The sequence below is a fragment of the Pelodiscus sinensis genome, chromosome 2 (genome assembly GCF_049634645.1).
Source record: "Pelodiscus sinensis isolate JC-2024 chromosome 2, ASM4963464v1, whole genome shotgun sequence".
Lineage (NCBI taxonomy): Eukaryota > Metazoa > Chordata > Testudines > Trionychidae > Pelodiscus > Pelodiscus sinensis.
Genome location: NC_134712.1, coordinates 227,156,872 through 227,179,609, shown reverse-complemented (window position 1 = coordinate 227,179,609; position 22,738 = coordinate 227,156,872). Strand labels below are relative to the sequence as shown.

The following is a 22,738-nucleotide window of genomic DNA, read 5'->3' as shown; positions in this document are numbered from 1 at the left end:
AGTCCCATCCAGCCCGGCAAAAGTGCGTGAGGATGGAGTAAGAAGGGGGATGGAATGAGCAGGGTGAGGCCTCGGAGAAGGTATGGAGAGGGCCAGGGCCTCAAAGAAAAAGTAGAAAGGAAGTGTGGCAAGGGTATTTGGGTTTGAGGTAGATCTTACGTTGCACTTAAATTGAAAAAGTGATTTTGTGGTTAAAAAGGTTGGAGACCGCTGCTTTAGCTAATTTTGCCTTCCTCCAAAGTGGTGTGCCAAATATATGTTTTCTGGATTTCTTGTTTCTTCAAATTTGAAGTACTACAAACTTATATAGTCCAGGTAGGTGATTTTTGCAGTGGGTTGGAATCTTAGAGATTTCATATGGTGGCTACAAGCTAGGGAAGACCTGGAGGCAGTTGGCTGCCTTTTATGCTTACATTTCCATGGGAACTTAAATTTATGACAAACTAAAGAAAGATAAAGTTGGTGTCACATGGATACATCAGTGCAATTATGATGTAATGAGTCATACAAGATGTCAGTACTAAAATCATGTTCACGTTATATTTATAACTAATGCATACTTATCTTATGTTTGGTCATACATGAAGTAGTAGATTATATGTTTGTATCCTTTGTCCTGATAACTTAAGTGTATAGCACAAATATAATTTTTGTATTTTTAGAAAAACTTGTCTGCATTTTTCTTGAAATTAAAATTTTTTGAAATTCTATTTTTGGGTGGATCATTTTGATCTTAGGGCAAGTTGTCCATCTTTAATAGAAGAGCTTATTTTAATAGAAGAGGTTCTAGGGAGAAAATAGTACTTAATGTTTAAAAAATCAGCCTTCTGCAGGTCTGTCTGGCATTAGCCTACGTCCCCAACAGACCTAATATCAACCAGGCAGTCAGGGTTATTGCTTGCTTGGAGGTTGGACCTGCTTCGATGTTTCAGGGAGTCCCCTTCACAGTGTTGTCCCTGTCAGTCACACTGGTCTCCAAAGCTTTGGATCGGGGATGAGAGTCCATATGGGTGATCATTGGTTGGGTCACAATCGTTCCTTACATACAATTGTCAGGAGCTCAAAGTGATACGATTTTCCTGTCAAGCTTTTCTGCCTCATATAAAAAGCAGGGTGGTTCAAGTTGTGATAAATAATACCACTATTATGTTCTGCATCAAGAAGTAGAAGCCTGATCCTCACCTTTTGCCAAAAAACTCTCAGGCTCTGAAATTTCTGTGTGCAGCCAGAAACACTTGTCAGGTTGCCTTAGCAGGGCCTTTTTGTCTCATCGCAAGTAGTCACTCCACCTGGAGGTAGTCAGCATCATTGTCCAAAGGTGGGGGACTCCCCTGGTATATTTGTTTACATCTGGGAATAACTAAAAGTGCCAGGTTTTCTGTTTGATTTGGGCAGAGGGAGGAGACAGAGGCTCCTTGTCAGATGCTTTCCTGCACCTGTGGTTGAGGGCTTTGAGGTACACCTTCCCTCCAGTGCTTTTAATCCTCAGAGTCCTTATGAAGGTCAAACAGGAGAGGAAAAGTAATCCTTACAACTCTGGGTTGGCTACATCAGCTGTGGTTTGGCATGCTGATAGAACTCTTGGTGACTGCTTTGCTATAGCCACCACTCTGGCCTGATCTGTTGTCTTAGAACCTTGGCAGACTGATGCATGTGAACCTGGCAGTGCTGTGTCTGATGGCTTGTCTGCATGATTGCAGCTGATGTCCAACAGATCATTCTGGGTAGCAGAAATCCCTTTACTGGAGCAACCTACATGGCCAAATAGAAACAGTTTACATGTGGATTTCAGATACAGGTATTCAGCCTGAGAGGACCTGACTTCAGTTAATCTAAGATCACATGACTCAGGACATATTCTTCTCTGTCTTTTTTCCTGAATCTTGTAAGTCAGTGGAAGAGCACAGGGTGCACCCTCTGGATGTCAGAAGGTTGATAGCCTTCTACATTGAGGCTACGTCTATGCTACAGGGTTTTTGTGCAAAAACTCGCAAAGTGTCCACATCTCAAGCGTGTTTTTGCACAAGTAAATTTACAATGACTCAAGAACAGAGGGGTTTTGCTATGTAGGTATTCCTCTTTCTACGAGGAATAACTCCTTTTTGCGCAAGCGTTCTTGCGCAAAAAGGTGTGTGTGGATGAGCAATAGGGGATTTTTGCGCAAAAAGAGCCAATCGAAAAAAGCACAAGTGCTCTGTGGCTATTCTGTGAGTAGTAATCAAATTTCTTTCGAGAGAGCGTCCGTGAAGTCTGGACGCTCTCTTGTGCAAAAGGCGTGCCTTTGTAGTGTGGACGCACTCTTGTGCAAGAAGTTTTTGCAGAAAATCTCTTCTGCAAAAAGCTTCTTGTGCAAGAAGCCTGCAGTGTAGACCCAGCCTGAGAGGACCAAGCCTTTTCATAAATTGCCAGTTACTCCATCATGGTGGCCAACAGGATGAAAGGTCACCCAGTGTTGGTCCAGAAAATCTAGTCTTGTATTACTGCTTGTATCTACTATTACTATGACCTGGTCAAAATACTGCCTCTGGTGTTTGTAACTGCCCATTCAACCAAGGCACAATCCCCTTTGACGCGTCTGGGCTGTCCGCTGCCCGCGTGTTCTGCCGCAATGCTCCCCGTCCCCCTGGTCTGCAGACCAGGGAGACGGGGAGCAAAGCAGAGCAAAGCCGCAGAGCCCGAGGGCAGCAGGACAGCCACGGCGCGTCTGGGCTGTCCCGCTGCCCCCGTGCTCCGCGGCTTTGCTCCGGACGCCTGTGGTACAGCAGCTGGGGCGCTGCCGGTTGGTCCTGTAGCGCCGCTCTGGGCGCTACTGGACCAACCCGGCAGCACCCCAGCTGCTCTGCCCCAGGCGTCCTGATTCAGCCACTGCTGGTAAGTTTCAGCAGCGGCTGAATCAGGACGCCTGGGGCAGAGCAGCTTGGGTGCTGCTGGGTTGGTCCAGTAGCGCCGAGGAGCGGCGGCGCTACTGGACCAACCCAGCAGCACCCCAGCTGCTCTGCCCCTGGCATCCCCAAGTCAGCCGCTGCTGAAACTGACCAGTGGCTGACTACAGGAAGCCCCTGCCCCGGGCTTCCTGGAATCAGCCGCTGATCAGTTTCAGCAGCAGCTGACTTGGGGATGCCTGGGGTTCTTAAGTTGAATCTGTATGTAAGTCAGAACTGGCGTCCAGATTCAGCCGCTGTTGAAACTGATCAGTTTCAGCAGCGGCTGAATCTGGACGCCAGTTCCGACTTACATACTGATTCAACTTAAGAACAAACCTACAGTCCCTATCTTGTACGTAACCCGGGGACTGCCTGTACTGCAAATGTCCAATAACATTGCCTCATGAACTTTGGGGAAGCATCACACTCATTTGCTCATCCATCATACAGTTTGAATGGCGTATATCTTTCCTAACATCCTTAGCAGTAAATTATTTTTAGTTACTAATCTTTTTACTTAGACATTTATTAAAGAATCTGTTTTTCCTCATCCACCAAATATTTCAAGTTAGGCTTAAGAATATCAGTATAATTGGCTAGTTGGCTGTGTTGGGAGTTAAGTAGCTAAAGGCCTTTAACAAGTATGGATTCAGTATACAAACAAACTTGTGGAAAAGCAACATGGAGGAGTTAAGTATGTTCAGTCAGATAAATGAATCAAAAGAGAAGCATGAAAAGTTGGTTTATTGACTATTTATTTGAAATTTGTGAATTAATTCTCTGTGTGGTAGAACATTTTAGCCTGCCTGGGCACACATTAATGGATTTAAAACTCGCCATTCTTCTACAAAATAATTTTATAACTCAACCACAGAGAGAGAGTGAGGAATTACCTTCATATGCAAATTTTATACTATTTCCTTTGGCCTAACAAAAATTTGAACTAGATGACCCATTATAAAAACAGCTTTCCTTATATTCAACACCCCATTGACATGAAAAGCTAAGTGTGACACACTTTCACCCACTTAGCCTCGTTAGCACCAGCACTACAATTGATTTTTTTTTCTTTCCTCTCTCCCTTTTTTTTCCCCTTTGGTTTTGGTTAAAAACTAAAGAGAGACTTTTTTTTGTTCAATTGTAATCTATTTACAGTTTCTGCTGAGAGACCTCCAAAGAATATCAATAACCCAGCCAAAATGTAACAGACAGAGAAGTAAATCTGCTATCTTCTGGGGCAAAAAGTTTGACAGTTTCATTGTTTCAAAGGGAGCAAAATGGCAGCCTAATGATCTGGCAGGGGAGATATCATGATCACAAAGGTAATGAGGGAAACTCAATTGCATAATTTGTGGTAATGGGGGACAAAGTGTATGCAGTAATTAGAAGGTAAGAAGCACAATTCTGTGATCACATCCAGTTTTTGTTTCCCTACTAAGGTATTGTGGTGGCATTTACTTAAACAGAAGTAAAACACTTTATCTGTGTTACCAAGGGCCAATCAAAGGCAGCTTGTGTTTCTCAGTTAATACTCTGATAAATATGAGACATCTAAAGTTAACACAATTAAAATCTCTTTGAACTGGAACTTTTTTCTTTTTGACTAGGAGGCTTTCTTGTTGTCAAGGAAAGTTAATTTCTATAGGAACATCATAGTAATTTTTTAAAAAAAAGTCTAATAACTGTATTAAGCTACTTTACTTGTAGCATTAGTAACTGTTGGATAACCCAGCAAAACAACACAATTACATAACAATGTTGGAACTGACAGTAAGGTTGGATGATAGTTTTAGGGGTGTTTCTTGAGAAACAAAAAAGTGGAAATCAGTAAAGTAGTATTTAATTGGATAACGAGTTACCAATCTTGTATTTTTCATGAATTACTTTTACTATGTGTTAAGCTAACATGTTTGCTTGAATTCATTTTTTACTCAGGGTATGTCTAAACTCTGCAGCTTTTAGCGACAGTTTGTGTCAACACAGCCCTGTCACTAAGAGTCAGTATGTGTGAATGCTATTTGTTGGCACTTTTGTCAGCAAACTATTTCCACCCACAATGAGGGTATTTCACTTTGTAAGCAGTAGGCAATGCAGTTTTCTCACTTTCATTTTCTATGAAAAAACTTTGTTGTTCATTTGGGGGAATGTGTTTAAGCACCCACAAAAAACCAAAAGTTTTGTCAATAAAATGCAAGTGTAGATACAGCCTTAGGCCCAGTGAGGTGAATGCTAAGTGCTCATCAATGTAACAGAGGGTTCTCTGTGTGTGTGTGTGTGTTTCTTATGTTCCTTTTCTCTGACTATCTTTCTTTAATCTTCTCTCCCTTCTTTGATTCTTCATGAATATATTGACATCTTGCAGTGGTCTTACCTTTGCCTGTTTCAGATCAAGGAGAGAAAAGTGTATGGTATGTCATGTATATACTAACTCTTTAAATGTATAGTTAGCACTGTTATTAATAGAACAGTTTCTTAATAATAAGTTTACTTTTAAAAAACCATCTTTGTGCATCTTTGTAGAAACAACTATTCTCTTCCCAGGTGTGGTGATTTGTGGAAGTTCACTTCAAACACAAGTCATATTTAGTCTCAAAGTGTGGTAGGTGAACACATAGTATATTTATATTGTACATTTGGTGCCCATTCACTGTTGAACATCTAACAAGGATCTGAAAGAATGAGATTTGGAAAAAGTTACAAAAATTACCTAAGTGCTTTGGAGATAAGTAATTTTGCATTAATTATTATGACTTAACTATCTTGAGAATGCAGTAGCAAGATTTAGTTTAGGGATTCATTTGGAGGGAGCAGTCATAGTGGTGGCACCTTCGGTTTCTATGTTGTAAATAAAGTTGCATATTTTCCCCATTATTTGATGGTCTCCACAATATACCTGATGTAAGAGTCTGACCTTCTCTAATCCTACCTTTTCTTCAGCTAGAGTAGCGGTTCCCAACCTTTTCCAGATGGGGACCCATTTTGACAATTCAGGAAGACTGGGTGACCCAGAGCAATTCAAAAAATGTGTGAATGGCTTCTTAAGAGCCACCTGAGGAGACATCTGGCAACCCTTTTGAAATGTAATGGCGGTCCATATTTGGGTCCCGACCCATAGGTTGGGAAACCCTGAGCTAGAGTGATTGCTTGGTTTTTTTAAAGCTATCCTGAGCTTTCTGTCTTCTAAAGTGAAATCTTTCCTAAGTTAAACTTGCTTAAAAAGACTGATTGAGAATGGTGCATTCAAAGATTAACAGACATGCATTTATCTGAATAGAAGACAGATTTTAACTTTTTATTTATCTGTTACATATCAGTTTACTTGTGAGTTGAAGACAGTCCCAGGTGGGAAAATATTGAGACGTTCCCTACAGTTAATGTCCAGTAGAATTTTGTAAGTGAGTTTTGAGAAGGCTAAAAATGGAGAGAGAATAATAAAAAATACAAGTAGCAGCATATAGATTGCATCTTGCACAGTTCCTGATTTAGTGGAATGAGAGAGAAAATCATCCTTGTACAGAAGCCTATGCACCACTTAAATCTGCTTTAAGCATAAGTCCCTTTAGGCAGGGATTAATTTCACACACAACAATCTGTCATTTTGCAAATTTAAATTTTTCCTATCTATCTTAAGTCATACCATTTTTTTTCCAAGCCCAAAGGGACTATTCTCCAGGGATAAAATCCCAGGATATTTTTTATTTTTCACACTTGAGTTTTGTATGCTTATTCTAATGATGGGTTTTTTTTTAAAGCTGTAATGCTAAACAGAAGTGATGATGTGAGCCAGGATTTTTTTTTTAAACGTTAACTTGGCAGATGTTGGTTTATTGACACTGAAGGTTTTTGCAGGAAAGGGTCCAACTTGACCAGTTTTTCATTTAGGAAAAAGTTAAGAACAATTTGTAATTGTCAAAATATTCCAACTTTTGAGATTTTTACTGTGTCTCAAATTGAGGTAGAAGCAATTTTTGAAATCTCAGATTTTTGAGATGTTGGAAGAAATTTTCCTACTTAGCTCTAAAAATTACAGTTTCAGTTCTCTCATAACTCAGGAATGGATTTTGCTCAGACTTTTCTAAAATAACATTTAAAATAAATGTTGGGGTGGGTAGATTCTAGGCATTGTAAAACTTAACACTAAAAGAAAGTATTTCAGTAAGTTAAGCATGTGAAAGTGGAAGATGAGAGGCTTCCTTATAAAACTTTTCAATTATAGATCTCCAAACATTTCAAAAAAGTGTAGGAGAGGATGAGCCAGTGGACTGGGCTCTAGTATGAGTTGTTGGAGATTTGGGATTAATTCTTTACTCCCCCACCGACTTCCTTTTTGTCTTTAGGTTCTGGTTGCCCATCTGTAAAATGGGGATAGTAGTCTTTCTCTAATTTACAAGGATATTAGGAAGATAACTACATAAAAGATTATTAGCAGTTTCAATACTACAATAAAGGAGGCCATATAAGTACCTCGGAGAGCTAAAACTATGTAAATAGCGTGTGGAAAAAGTGAAGAAGGAAAAGTTATTTAATTGTTCCCATAATACAGTAGAGTCTGGATTATCTGACCTTCACTAATCTGACATTCTGCTTTATCCAACATAGCTGACTCCTGAAAGCAAAATTAAAACCCCGCTCTGCCCCTGGCCGCCTGCCATGTGACCTGGCCCATTTCTCCTTCTCCAGCTGCTGGCGTCCCTGCTGCTGCTACTTCTGCCGGCGCTGTTCGGTCTCCATTCCTGCCTTGCCCCTTCCCTCCCTGGAGCCCCTGTGTGCGGGTCGGGAGAATGGCCCTGCTCACTGCGCCATCGCTTCGGGGGCTGCAGGGAGGGAAGGGGCCAGGCAGGAATGGAGACTGAGCAGTGCCGGCAGGAGCAGCAGCAGCAGCGATGGGTCAGCAAGCAGGGCCATTCTCCCGGCCTGCATCCGGGGGCTGCAGGGAGGCAAGGGGCCAGGCCACCTGAATGAACTACAGGTAATCCCTATTATCCGACATTTTTGTTAATCCAACCACCTATGGGTCCCATTTAGGTTGGATAATTGGGACTCTACTGTATAAGAACTAGAGGCCACCAAATGAAATTAATCGGTAGTGGCTTTAAAACAAACAAAAGGAAGTTTTTTCTTCATACACCACACAGTCAAGATGTGGAACTCCTTGCTAGGGGATGTTGTGAAGACCAAGACTTTCACAGGGTTGAAAAAAGAACTAGATAAAATCATGGAGGCTAGGTCCATCAGTGGGTAGGCCAGGATGGGTAGGAATGGTGTCCATAGCCTCTGTTTATCTGGAAATGGGTGATAGGAGAGGATCACATGATGAGTTCCTGATGTGTTTACTCCCTCCGGGGCATCTGGCATTGGCCACTGTCAGCAGACTAGATACTAGGCTGGATGGATTTTTGATCTGACCCAGTATGGCCATTCTTATGTTAAGTAAATATCTTCAGTTTGCACATGGGGAAACTGAGGAACAGAGGTTAAATGACTTGCTCAAGATGATAAAACAAGTCAGTGAGAGAGCTGAGAAGAGAAACCTGGTTTGCTGACTCTCAGATGTAATACAGGCACATATAGTTGGTCATAAAATAGAAAACTATGATCAGTTTTGTAGTACAGTTAATTTTATTTACTTCTCAAAGTTTATTGGGTGCATCCATCTTTCTGGGTTGGTACAATGTGGATCAGTTTTTAACCTGAAAATTGACTTTCTTTCAGAGAATCCTGAATCAAAGTAGATATTTCCTGATATTTAGCTCCAAGTTAGTGGATGGTTCTACTGGTTGACTTTCTCTCCCCTGCCCCTCTCTCCCTCTATTCTGAGGCTAAATAATTCTTATTCTTGTGTGCAAGAAGTTTGAGTTTTGGAGCCAACAATTCTTCTTTCTTCCCCCATGGTACTTTTTTGTCAAATTACTGAAGTGTGAGTGTCCAAACCAGATTTCTAGGTATAGTGTGACCTTTTAAGAAGAACAGTGTGTTGACTATAAAAAAACAAAAACAACAAAAGAAGCATTCTTGTTTTTTGTCTGTTGAAAAATGGATCTAAGTGGTCTGCCAAATCTGTCTTTCTGATTTGCTTCTTGTTGATATTTGCCAGAAGTCCCGAATTGCAATGCTTATATGCCAACAGTGATTTCATTTGGTTAGTGACTATAACTTAACTTTTTTTTTAGCCTTCAGTGTAGGTTGAAAAGAAGCCTCTAAAAATATGTAGGTTGATTGCTTCGCTAGTGCTGTATATTTAATATAGATATCTATTATTTCCATAGAATAACTTTAGTAATGTCCTTTATAAATTAGGTTTCATAGAAAATAAGCAATTATAGTTTTGTTGAGCTCAAACACGCTGTTTTAATCGTGAGCAAACTATAAATCATGGTATTACTTGAGTTCCAAAATCTTTCAAAGGTTCTCGAAAAAAGTATTCCGTGGTTGTAATCATGTTAATCTGACATTAGAAACACTAAGATAGTCATATTGAAGTTCTCAGTATGTCATTACAACTAACTACTGCTCTACCACCATAGCATATGCCAAGTAACAAAATGTTCATAGATGCATGCACATGTTCTTATATTATAAACATTCGCTTTTTACCAGTTTCTTAGTTCTTTCTTTAGCTTTGCTGTTTGTCTCTCCCACTTGGAAACAATGAGCTCCTCCCTTCTTTCTGTCACTGAATAGGGTCGTTGGCCCAGTGGTTTCCTTTCCTTTTGCAGCAGCCCTGTGAAAAAACAAATTGACAGAGCCAAAAAAGTACCCAGGCATGAACTACTTCAAGACAGACCCAAAAGAGAAAATAACAGAACTCCTCTTGTTATTACCTATAGTCCACAATTCAGACCCCTCCAACACATTATATACAATCTACAACTCATCTTGGAAAATGATCCCTCACTCTCAGAGGCCTTGGGAGAAAAGCCTATTCTTGCTTACAGACAAGCCCCCAAACTGAAACAAATTCTTTCTGGTAACCATGCCACACGACCACATCATAAGCCTCCAGGAACCCAGCTCTGCAACCAAAAACGATGCCAACTCTGCCCACATATCTATACTGGTGAATTCATCACTGGAGCAAACAACACAAGTTACCAAATCAAAAGGTCATTTGACTGCACATCCAGTAATTTAATCAATGCTATCAAATGCCAGCAGTGCCCCACTGCTATATATATATTGGACAACTGGACAGTCTCTGCAGGAAAGAATCAATGGACAAAATCAGATATACGTAAAGGAAACATACAGAAATCTATTGGGGAATACTTCAACCTTTCAAATCACTGTTTAAAAGATCTTCCGGTAACTGTCTTGTCACAAACCAGTTCTACAAGTCAGATCCACAGGGAAACATTGGAATTAGAGTTCATCTGCAAATTCAATTCACATGCTAATAGACTCAATCTTGATGATTGGGACACTACCAACTTAACAGCCATTGAAGGTGCAAACAGTCCTTCATGTAGACTCCCATGTCAGGAAGGATACTATCTATTGACTTTGATTCTTATCTGCTTCGTTTTAACTACCCAATCTTCAGATAAAACAAAAAACAGGACTATGTAACACTTTAGAGACTAACAAGATGGTTTATTAGGTGATGAGCTTTCGTGGGCTAGACCCACTTCCTCAGATCAAATAGTGGAAGAAAATTGTCACAACCATATATAGCAATATATTCAGATACTTACTGATTCCCTCTAGCTCTCTGTCTCCCACCCTCCTTTCTTTTTTCCTCTTCCCCTCGCCTATTTATTTTGGGTGTGCATACCCCAAACTCATAACTCTGGTCATCTGAAGAAGTGGGCTGTGTCCTCGAAAGCTCATGATACCATCTACATGTTTTGTTAGTCTATAAAGTGCTACCAGACCATTTGTTGTTTTTGTCTCTTTGTTGCTAGTCTTAATTTTGCCTTTGATGTGGACACGCTAAAATGCGAACAGACCATACAGGCCACAGCTTTTATTAAAATTTAACATGTGAGAGCAGCACTGCATGCTCATCACCCCTACTCTAATGTAACAAGCATTTAATTGGATCTAGTGTGGGCACTGTTGTTCCTTACCACAGTGGTTCTCAACCTTTCTAAACTATGGTTGTGTTGATTTTCTTCCACATATTGATCTGAGGAAGTGGGTCTGGCCCACGAAAGCTCATCACTTAATAAACCATCTTGTTAGTCTTTAAAGTGCTACATAGTTCTGTCTTTTATTTCAGCTACACCAGACTAACACGGCTGCATCTCTATCACTTTTCTAAACTATTGTACCCCTTACAGGAGTCTGATTGGTCTTGCGTGTCCCCAAGTTTCACCTTGCTTAAAATCACTTGCTTGCAAAGTTAGACACAAAAAAGTGTCACAGCACACTATTACTGAACAAATTACTTTTTCATTTTTACCATATAATTTTAAAATAAATAGATTGAAATATAAATGTTGTACATACATTTCAGTGTGAAACTTGAGCCTTTTTGTTACTTGTGAGCCTTGTCTGAAGCCAAAGCCCAATTGCCTATGGCTGAAGTATGTAACTTAGCTTTGTGGGACCCCCTTCGGTGTGGGTCCCCAGGCAATTGCCTTGCTTACAAACCTGGAACACCAGTCCTAAATCTGTCCTATGATCCCCAGAGCCTACAACCCCAATTAAGAAACACTGATTTAGATGAGTGGCCCCCCTGGAAGACCTCTGAATAACCCCAGGCCTACTCCTGGTCCAGAACAACTGCCTTATCATATGACTTGTAACTCTGGGCAGATTCTGCTGAACCTACTCCACCAGAACGCAGAAGGGCAAGGACCAGTGTTCCCTGTAAGCTGAGTGCTTGGGTGGCTGCGGAGGAGAGATTTAGGTGCTACCCAGCTGATTGGCAAAGCACCCACAGCTGGCAGCTTGTATTTCTGTTGGTGGTGCACATCTGCATATGGCTCAGTGCACGTAACAAAATTTATTCTGCACATGGATGGAAAAAATTAGAGCAAACACTGGTAAGGACAGAGGCCTGCGAGGACCACAAAGGTCTGGCTTCAGCCCACAAGATTCACAAGGTCTCACTCTGTCCCATCAGCCCAAGATACATCACCAAAATTCCAGATATTTTACTTCTGGCAGCCTTTCAATTTATCCTTTCAACTGCACTGGTAGCCAGTCACAGAGGGTGCCAGATACTACCTTTGCTATTCCCCCACAACCACACTTCCTGGTGTCACAATTTCTGCCCATTATGTTCCCTCATATTCTTTAGGCATACATCAACACCACATCTGTCAACTGTATGCCATTATCCTGGAAAAATTCAGGCTAATCATGACTGATGTCTTTGTTCTGTATCACTTTTAATCCTCTGTGTTTAGGAATATCTTGGTAACTGATATATTCATTTTCTAGCTTAGCATATACAGACTAGGGTCTATAGTTCCCTTCCAAATCTGCTTTGCAAGCATTTCTGATCATACTAGCCTTAGCTCTGGCTATGATTGTATAATCAAACAAATATACTTATAGATTGTTTTGCGGAACCTGATCCCGGTAAAACTCCCAAGATGATCTTTCCTGAGTTGTTTGTCAGTGGATCAGAAGTAGCGTGAGCTAATTCCAGTGCAGGACTTTTTTGCTAAACCAATGGATGCAGAAAAGTTCTGCACTTAGATCAACTCATGCCATTCAGGCCCTGAAGATTAGCTGAGACCTCGCTGTTGTCCTGGTTGCTTTTTTATGGGCTCAGTGTACAGTACAGTGCCTGCAAATCCAAATATTGTATATGCTCTGAACAAACAGTTTCTGAAAAAAACAAGTGCTATGGGTAAGTTACATTTTAACTGTTCCTTGTCAGTTCCTTGGTGTGGATGTAAGTCTTGCAATATCTTGACTTCCAGCATCCTACTGTCTGCTTCTGCCACAAGCCAAAACACCTGCATCCACTGATGTTGTCCCACTCCTGGAAGGATGAGTGAAATTCTCATTAGCACAAGGTTTTTCTCAGTACCATGCCAAATTTGTATGTTATCGGGAATCTGCCATCACTGTTTATGAACAGCAAGCTAGGCTGCGGGCTCTAGACTTTTAATAAGGTTCTTATTTCTTTTGAAGAATATAGGTGTTCATTTGCATATTCCTTCAATACCACATAAGCCCCTGTGCCCCTTCTGTGTTGCTTTTGGGTACCTAAAGTGTAGGGGCTTTTCTTCCACCTATAGTTGCACATCTGTTAGGTTTAACGCACACTACAACTGCCCACTGCCACAGCTGTCATAGGCACCAACTCACTCACTCTAAAAGTGCCCAAGATAGTAACAACAAATGCCACCTTAAATAAAATGGCCTCTCTTCTACAGCTGGAGACCATGGTAAAACCTTTAATTACCCAGTCAAGTTTTCCAGTGTTATGGGTAAACTGTTGTCCCTCAGTCACCTGTCTCTGCTGGATCACCCTGCTTAGAGCTTTTGTATTTTGAAATGCCTATATGGATTTGAAAAACACACAAACCAGAGATAGTGAAGGGAATCAATCCACAGTGAATTAAAGACACCACATAGTGTACCTGACGAATGCCATTCTGTGAACTCTGAAAGGTTGTCCTTTATAGGTCCCCAGTCTTCACAGAAGAACCAAATCCTTGACTAGTCTCCTAGTTGTTATCATCCAAGGATCCAGAGTTGTTGGAACTCTGCATCTGTACTGGCCAAACATGTTGAGTTTCCAGAATCTGTGGTTCTTAAATTGAGACAGAGTATTCGCACTCCTGAGACATGCACTGCATGAAAAAGAATGTGTAACTGCAGGCAGTGTAAATAGAAGGGCCTCACCAGCCTTATTTTCAGCAGACTGCCTGTTCATATTATGTACCACAGGTTGGACCTCCCTGGTCTGGCACCGTCAGGATCTGACTGGTCCCAGATGAGGGATTTTGCCAGAACAGGGGAGGTCATTTTTGTGCCCTTGCCACTGGCCCCCCTAGGCCTGCTGCTGTCCTCCTAGCAGGCTCCCCACCTCCTGCTGCCCTGCCAACCTGCTAGGCAGCCATTGCTGCCATGGCTCTGCTGGGCAGCCCTGCTCATGAGGGCTCTCAGCCCTGCAGGGCAGCCCCGCTGCCACATGATGGGTCACCTTGCCATTAGCACTGTGGGCTCTCCACCGGGACTCTGTGACCCTGCAACATCTATGCCGGACTATGGATGTTGTTGGACCAGAGAATCCCAGTTAAGAAAGTTTCTACCTGTAGTTACACTAGAATTGGGCTTTTTAGTTCAAAAAGTTCTCTCCAAATAGTCATTGCCACCAGTATAAGGGGAAAAATATGTCCCTTGTCCTAAGCTACCCAACTTTCTGGCTGCTTCTAAAGTAGACCCCAAAACCTATGCCTCCTGAAGGGTCAGGTTGCTCAAGAGTAGCTATAATACAACTGGTCTGAACATCATATTGAAACCCTATTAAATTCTTCCATGAATCTTTCCCACACACGAGTCTTCCTTCATTTCCCTTGTCATTCTGACACAGTGGTGGGGAATTTCATGCAGCAGATGCATGCAGATGTAACAAAGACAATAAATGCCTTTCTGGGAGCTATTCCTGACTTGGAGATTTCAGAGTAATTTTCTTTATGCCTTTGAGAGCCTATATCAATGGCTTGTCCAATTTCCTCTTCTCCATAGGTAAACTCCACAGGTAAACAGTTTAATTTGGTGCCCAGGTATGTTAAACCAGTGGTTTTCAAATTATGGTTCACAGCCCAGTACTGGGTAGAGGAATGTCAGGCACTGGGTCTCATTGCTGCAGGGTGATCAAGTGACCAGTGGGGGTGCTAAGGCAGGCTACCTGCCTGTCCTGGCACTGCAGACTATGCTGCACCCCAGAAGCAGCTGGCAACAGGCTGGGCTCCTGGGGGGAGGGAGGAGAGCACACAGGGCTCCGTTCACTGCCCCTGCTCTGAGCATTACCTCCATACTCCCATTGGCTGGGGACCTGTTCCTGGCTCCTTCTAGGATTCAGCATGATTTGTGGTGCCAAGAAAGGCAGAAAGCCTACCTTAGCACCCCCGCTGCACTGCTGACCCCTCCTATATGCCAATACTCTCTCATCCTCAGTCCCACTCTGGAGCTCATATTTTAGTCAAAGTATATTGGGTTGCTGACATCAACGATTTTCTTCAACTGGGTCATAAGAAAAAAGTTTGAAAACAACAGTGTTAAACTTTGGGCAGGGCCTTTGAATCTTTCAAAAGCAGTACATGACACTCGAGCACACCATGTGCATAGTTTTATCAAAATAGTGGTGGCTTTCAAACTGTCCCTAGGATACTCTACACTCAGTCAGAATGCAGACTTGATGTCCTGTTTTCAAAGATCTCCCGGGGTCCACACTTTTTAATCATAACTGCCACAGCATCAAATGATGAGTAACTGAACACAATGGGGCAGTGAATATAGTAATTTACCAATGAGCTGCAGGGAAGAGTGGATGGTGGATAAGCTTGTATTCTCCTTTCACCTTCTTTGGTACTATACACCCGGATGTGCAATTTTGGTATCCAAATGCATGGAAAGAGGCCTGCAGCTCTTCTTGCTGACATTTTGAAGGTTATCTTTCCCTTCCCATATGCTTGAAGACTTTAACTGACTTCAGGTTTTCTACTCAGGAATGATATCTCAGTCCCCCATATTGGATTTTAGAAACAGCCAAAAATCCATTCCAGGAATAAGCTTCATCTCTTTTTCTGGGATAATTCAATAACAAATTTTACAGCACCTGTATTTTAACTTGCCCATTGTTACTGCCTCTCCTATGACATGTCCTAAAGCACTGGGACTTGTGGACTGGAGGAAACAACCAGCCAATAGGAGCTGAGAGATTGGCCTGGGGGATGGGGGCAACGCAAGCCTCTTCCCGCTCCTGGAGCTGAGAGCCATATGGAGGGAGCAGCCTGAAGTTTTAAGCATCTGAGGATGCAGGGAGCTCAGCCTGCCTTGGGGGTGCTGCAGGGCTGCTAGCCAGGAGACACATACGTAAGCACCTCCCAGCCAGAGCCTGCCCCTCCTGCACCCCTGCCTCTTTTGCACCCCAACGCCCTCTCCCATGTCACCATCCAAACCTGTTGCACACCCCCCTGCCCCAGGTCACAACTCCCTCCCAAATCCTATACCCCCTCCTACACGTTTCCCTCAGGAAAGAATCCTCTCTTGCACCCAATCACCCTGACAGACCCTGCACCCCATTCCCCTGACCCAGGTCACCACCCTCTCCTTCACGCAAACTCCCTCTGACCTCACACCATCTCCTGCACCCCAGTCCCTTATCTCATGTGCTTTTCTCCACCCAACCTCCTTTTAGACTCCACATTTCCATTATTATCATGGAAGAGTGCAGCCCTCGACCACTTTCTAAAGTCTTGGAGTGGCCCCCATCAAAAATTATTGCCCACCCCTGTGATAAGCAATCACACAGTCAAGGCCAAGTTCTAATCTATTTTACCTTGAGGGTAAATCAGGCTCCTCTGCTACCCTGTGTCTAAATTCTCTGCCATACTTTAAATATGCTATCTCACTATATGAAGCATAAGCCCTTATCAAGTCCTCATACATGAACAAGTTTTGGGCTCCTTGTACAAATTATGCTCATATACATGCAAAATGCCATGGACTTTTGAGACACTATAGGTTTCTGGGTTTGTTTTTCCTAATGTCCAACCTAAATCTCCCTTGCTGCAGTTTAAGCCCATTGCTTCTTGTCGTATCCTCCGAGGCCAAGGGAACAATTTTTCTCTTCTTTGTAACACCCTTTTAGGTACTTGAAAACTGCTATCATGTTCTCTCTCAGTCTTATCTTTTCTACACTAAACAAACCCAGTTCTTTCACTCTACTCTCATAGGTCACGTTTTTAGACCTTTAATGATTTTTGTTGCTCTTCTCTGGACCTTCTCCAATTTCTGATGACGCATGGTAAAACAATGCCCTCAGGCAGTGTGACAGGACAGGACCAATGGACTAAAACATTTAAGAAATGGGTGCAAAACTTTCAATCCTCCAGGAGCATCAATGCACATCAAAACACTCCAGTCTCCCAGCAGCCGCTCCACCCTCCAACAGTCCCTCTGTTGCCTGCAGGCTGTCTGGGGAGGGGCCAGGCTCAAGGGGGCTGCCCCTAGCCTCTAGCGGCCCGCCCGCAACCTGTAGGTTGGCTGGGGGGAGGATCTGGGGACTGCTCCTCCTTCACCAGCCTGCAGGCTTTCTTGGGGGGGGGCAGCTTCCAGGGGCAGCTCCCCCCTCCAGTGGCCCCTCTTGTGTCCTAAAGGCTATCTGGGGAGGGGCCAGGCTCTGAGAGTAGTCCCTTCCTCCAGTACCTGACCCCCTGTGACCTGCAAGGCTCCATGGGGGGTGGGGGAAGACTAGGATCCAGGTTTTGGGAAGAGTTCTACTCACCCAGACTGTGAGCAGGCAAGATGGCGGAGGGCCAGCCACACTAGCTAGTCTCTTGGTGCTGCAGCTGCCCCCAGTGCCCACTCTCAGTATCATATCCCTCTTCTCTGTGCCCCTCCTTTTTGCATCCCTCTGTTCTCTGCCCCCTCCTTTTCCATGTTATGGAAAATAATCCCATTCATGGCACTTGCTGTTTTCTGGGCACAGTCAAACCCTGACCCTAGTTTTAAGTTAGTGTAAGAGAAAGCTGCACACCAAATTTGGTGGTTCTAGCTCTTACCATTTAGGAAGAGTTCTTGAACAAATGGACTCTCAAACTTAGATGGATTCAGACATGCTCAGATGTACTCTAAGATATATAGCTAAATAGAAAGAAGATACTCCACTTAGGAAGGAACAATCTGTTTCACACAGAATGGGAAGCAACTTCTCTAGGAAGGAGTACAGCAGATAGGGATCTAGGGGTCATAGTGAACCACAAGCTGAATTTGAGCCAACAGTGTGATGCTGTTGCAAAAAAGCAAACATGATTCTGGGATGCATTAACAGAAGTGTTGAGAGCAAGACATGAGAAGTCATTCTTCTGCTCTGCTGTGCTCTGATTAGGCCTCAGTTGGAGTATTGTGTCCAGTTCTGGGCACCACATTTCAAGAAAGATGTGGAGAAATTGGAGAAGGTCCAGAGAAGAGCAACAAGGAATGATTAAAGGTCTAGAGAACATAACCTATGAAGGAAGACTGAAAGAATTGGGCTTGTTTAGTTTGGAAAGGAAAAGTCTGAGAGGAGACATGGTAGCAGTTCTTACGTATCTAAAAGGGTGTCACAAAGAGGAAGGAGAAAAATTATTCTCTTTGGCCTCTGAGGATGGGACAAGAAGCAATGGGCTTAAACTGCAGCATGGGAGGTTTAGGTTGGACATTAGGAAAAACTTCCTAACTGTCAGGGTGGTTAAACACTGGAATAAGTTGCCTAAGGAGGTTGTGGAATTTCCATCTCTGGAGATATTCAAGAGCAGGTTAGATAAACATCTATCATGGATAGTCTAGAACTGGGTTACTCAACACATGGCCCGTGGGCTGCATGTGGCCCATTTGTTTGTGGCCTGCGAGTGGGAGCCAAAACAAAAAAAAAAGTCCATATAATGGACATCTGTTGATATGTGTTTTAGTAGTTAAATTCCTAGATTGTCATTGCTCGTGAAAAGTGCTGTCATATGGGTGGAAATTGGGTAAATAATGCATTTTATTATTATTAGCAGAACTGACTTACATGGGGCTTGTGTGTTGTGTGGTCTTGCCTTAATCTTTGTATTCATTCCCGTCAGTGTAAAAGATGCTGTTTGCATATATATTTGCGTGTATATATACCATACTTGAGTTGCGGCCCTCAGCATGTGCGGTGAATATAATTGTGGCCCTGATGTCTTCCAAAGTTGAGTAGCCCTGGTCTAGAAAGTACTGGGTCCTGCTGTGAGGTCAGGAGACTGGACTCGACCTCTCGAGGTTCCTTCTAGTTCTAGTGTTCTATGACTCTATGATTCCGTGTATATGTATGTGCATAAATATGCATAGGTATAGATGAATATGGTTAACCAGTAAGATTCACCATTATCGGGTGAAGCTTACTGGTTTTGGTTAACGAACAGGGACTAGAGCAGCTCCCCATCCACCCTGGGCGGGCAATTACTAGAGCCCATGGGTCCTGCCAGAGGAGCCCCTGTTTGTGGCAGGTCCAGCCTGACCTTCTCACTGTAGGTTATGTGGAAGCTCCCCAGGAGCAGCCGGCAGCAAAGCCACCTCCCCAGGAGCAAGACTGGCAGTAGCCTTGCTGGCCCCACTCTTGGGGAGGGATCATCACTGCAGGTCCTGCAGTATAAAGCTTACTAAGCTTTATACTACAGAGCCCACAGCACGTGTAACCATTATGGTTTTTAGTGGCTACCTAATTACATTTTTAAACAATTTTTTACATCTCTAATATGCAGGGCATGACAAACGGCGACGAAATCTACTCGCCACCCCCGCACTGTGCATGGGCAAGACCTGCATTGCACATGCACGTGCTGCTGGTGAATGAGGTGACCGGCTGAAATCTACTCGCCACGGGCGAGTCGATTGAGTGATTGTCGAGCCCTGCTAATATGTATATACTTATAGCTTCCAATTCCAGCATGTGTTCTCTTGACATTTTACAATAACATTGTTATTTTTTGAATATTCTGCTTTTATGTCAGCATTTGAATTGCTTTAGTTTATATTTAGAAAATGATATTGTTATGGATTTTAATAATTATTTGAAAAATTGATTGCATTACATGGTGATAGAATTAAAGTGATCTGAACATTAAGCAGCTTGTTTCTCATCACAAATAAATTACATTGATCCCACTAGATGGTGCTAATCGATTAAAACATTTTCCTGTAGCTTGCCAAAGTTTAACATCCTTCTCTGTAACTCAAGTTTGCTGGTCTTGGACTTTTGGATGGATTAATTCTGCATCAATGAACTGTAAAGAAATGATCTCTGCAAATTAAGGAGCTTGTGATGCTGAACTGAACTGAAACTAGAGCTATCTGCCTTGAATAGAAGACTGTAAGAATGCTCTTTACAGTACTAAGCAGAATTAAATCAAACTCTCCATCTTTAACTTTTAGCAGATTGTACTTAAATGGAACTGAAGTTGCGCAAGGCTATTCCAAGGTTGTGTTGTGGCTGTGACACGCCGGACCCCTTGTGGATGCCAACTGATGTAATGAAGATACTGCTGAGCTCACCTTTTCTGTCAGTTTGGGCCCCCTTTACCTGGACTTGCTATGTCAGGCTCTGAACCTGTGGCCTATCAAGGTAATCTGATTGAAGGCTGCAAGACATTTTCTTTACATTGATTGTCTGCAGGCACCGCCCCTCATAGTCCCCAGTGGTTCCTAGCCAATGGGAAACTGTGGGAAGCAGTGGCCAGCATATCCCTGTGGCCCACACTGCTTCACACAGCTCCCATTGGCTGGGAATGGTAAAACATGGCCCCAGAGAGCTGCAGGGGGCAGTGCCTGTGGACAGTCAATGTTTAGCAAAATGAATCGTGCCCAACAATCTGATTACACTGATGGACCACAGGTTGCCCACAACTGCTCTAAAGCCTCCTACACCAAAGTGGGCAGGCAGGGCCACACCCAGCTGCAGATACAGACACTGAGATTAGCTGTGGGAAGATTCAGTTTAATATTTTGACCCTACATCTGAGTGTTCACCTCCTTGGTGTATAAACTCAGTTATATGAAATGTGGAACTGGTGAATGTTGCAAAATGGACTAGAAATTAGGTCGTTAGCACAGATGTAAGGAATAAAGACAGTAATTGAAAGCAGGTGTGTGACTAGCTGAGAATACTTATCAGAAAGCGTGAAAGTTTAAAAGGCAAAATATACGTACTTTACCAAAATAGTCTGTGTAAGATTACCTACCTTTTAAAAAGGTTTTTTCGTTAGTCTTCTAAAACAAAGGACTGTGTTGCTGGCAAGAGTAAGTCTCAGGTCCGACACTGGGTTCTCAAGGTACAAAACACGCTACACAAGTATCTGTCAAACACAAGCAGTTTATTTCTTGACAGTTTTCAGCTGTACCCCTTAACTGAAAGAACAACATGATAGGAAAAGCGGCATCTTCCATCCCTTCTGCAAGCTGGGAACCCCGTTTCAGCTGTGGATGAGGCCGGAGGTTGCCTAGGCTTCCGAGGCACCAGTATCAGAGTCCATCAGTGAGGACCAAATTGCTATACTGTGGTGAAGCTTTAAATACAGTGTGTCTACCTTGTTTTGCAGTCTGGAAATTTCCAGGGGTTACTTATTACTTGCTTATGTATGGCTTAGCTGTTAACTATCGATCTGGTACTATTTGTCCTTTGACCTTATTTACATAATCAGTACATCTGGGTAAACTAGATTGTTATATGTTCCTGGTTTGATGAGATAACGTGATCTTGGTAACTAATTGACCATTCATTATCAGTGGGAATAGGTCAATGGAGGGATGATAGGAGTTACTATAGAGAACTTTCTGGGTGTCTGGCTGTTGAGTCTTGCCCACATGCTCAGGGTTTAGCTGATCGCCATATTTGGGGTTGGGAAGGAATTTTCCTCCAGGGTAGCTTGGCAGAGGCCCTGGAGGTTTTTCGCCTTCCTCTGTAGCATGGGGTACAGGTCACAGCTAGAGGATTCTCTGTATCTTGGGGTCTTCAAAGTATTTGAAGGCTTCAATATCTGAGATATAGGTGAGAGGATTATTCTGGGAGGGGTGGGTGAGATTCTGTGGCCTGCACTGTGCAGGGGGTCAGACTAGATGATCATAATGGTCCCTTCTGACCTTAAAGTCTATGAGTCTATAACCTGTTCTTGCTACAATGGCACCTCTGCTTACCTTGGCATATGTTCCTGGACCTAGAGGCTTGCTTCTGGCTCATCAGATATAGGAGAAGAGGGGTAATGCATGCCTCACCACCCATATACTTCACATGTACAGAGTTCTTCCACAATTAACCCCTACAGAATGCAATTGACACTAAACAATAACTTCATTAAGGAATTTATTATATCTACTGTGACACAGCTCCTCCCAAACCTTGGGGAGTCATGCACTTTCAGGCAGATTGCTTGCCTCAGAGGCTCACAGCAGCCCTCAATTTAGACACCAGCTTGCTGTTTGTTGAGCTACTCTCATCACTGGCCAGCATGGGGAAATAGAGGGGAAACCAAACTTCATAGTCTTCATGACCCTCCAAGTGGTACAGGGCCCTCCAAGTGGTGACAAACCATTGTGACAAAGTCAGACTCTTTCTAATACAGGTTGGACCTTTCTGGTCCAGCATCATTAGGACCTGACCAGTCCCAAACAAGAGAATTTGCCAGACCTGAGGAGGTCTCCTGCCCGTGGTCCCGAAGCCCATCATCTGCTGCTGGAGGGTTTCCCCAGTGGGCAACCCGCCCCCCCAGCCCCAACTTTCCTGGGCATCTTGCCCAGCTACTGCTGGCTCCCCGGGAAGCACAGACTCCAGCTCCTGCTGCAGGTTTCCATTCCTGTGCAACTGGGAGCAGCTGCAGGGCCGGGGGCTCTGACCCCATCCCTGTGCAGTCCCAGCTCCACACAGCTGTGAAAAGCTATAGGGCTCCAGACCCCTCCCTGTGGGGCCCCACCCCAGCTCTGCATAGCCATGGGAAGCCGCAGGACTCCAGATCTATCCCCACGCAGCACCAGCCCAGCCCTGCACAGTTGGGGGAATGGAGAAAGTCATGGAGCTCTGGCCCCGATCCCACACTCCTGGGGGCTGCTGGAGGGCTTTGGCTCCAGTCCCGTGCTGCCCCCAGCCAGGCTGCTAATTCTGATGTCCCTCCTGCCCTTATGCTCCCAGG

The 22,738-nt window shown here is 43.4% G+C and overlaps 1 protein-coding gene and 1 long non-coding RNA gene across 11 annotated transcripts in view; one reads left to right on the top strand and one right to left on the bottom strand.

The window, feature by feature from the left end:
* Positions 1-22,738, top strand: part of MPP7 (MAGUK p55 scaffold protein 7) — a 304,899-nt gene that overhangs the window by 106,649 nt on the left and 175,512 nt on the right. The gene's annotated exons all lie outside the window — the stretch shown is intronic.
* Positions 1,613-20,936, bottom strand: LOC106732139 (uncharacterized). 2 transcript variants are annotated; one of them, XR_012902081.1, is made up of 4 exons: positions 20,798-20,936; positions 12,736-12,861; positions 9,519-9,645; positions 1,613-1,752 (listed from the first exon to the last, which is right to left on the bottom strand). It is a non-coding gene; the product is annotated as an uncharacterized LOC106732139 (long non-coding RNA). The 2 variants fall into 2 exon arrangements; XR_001368404.3 differs by lacking the exon at positions 1,613-1,752 and adding an exon at positions 5,455-5,593.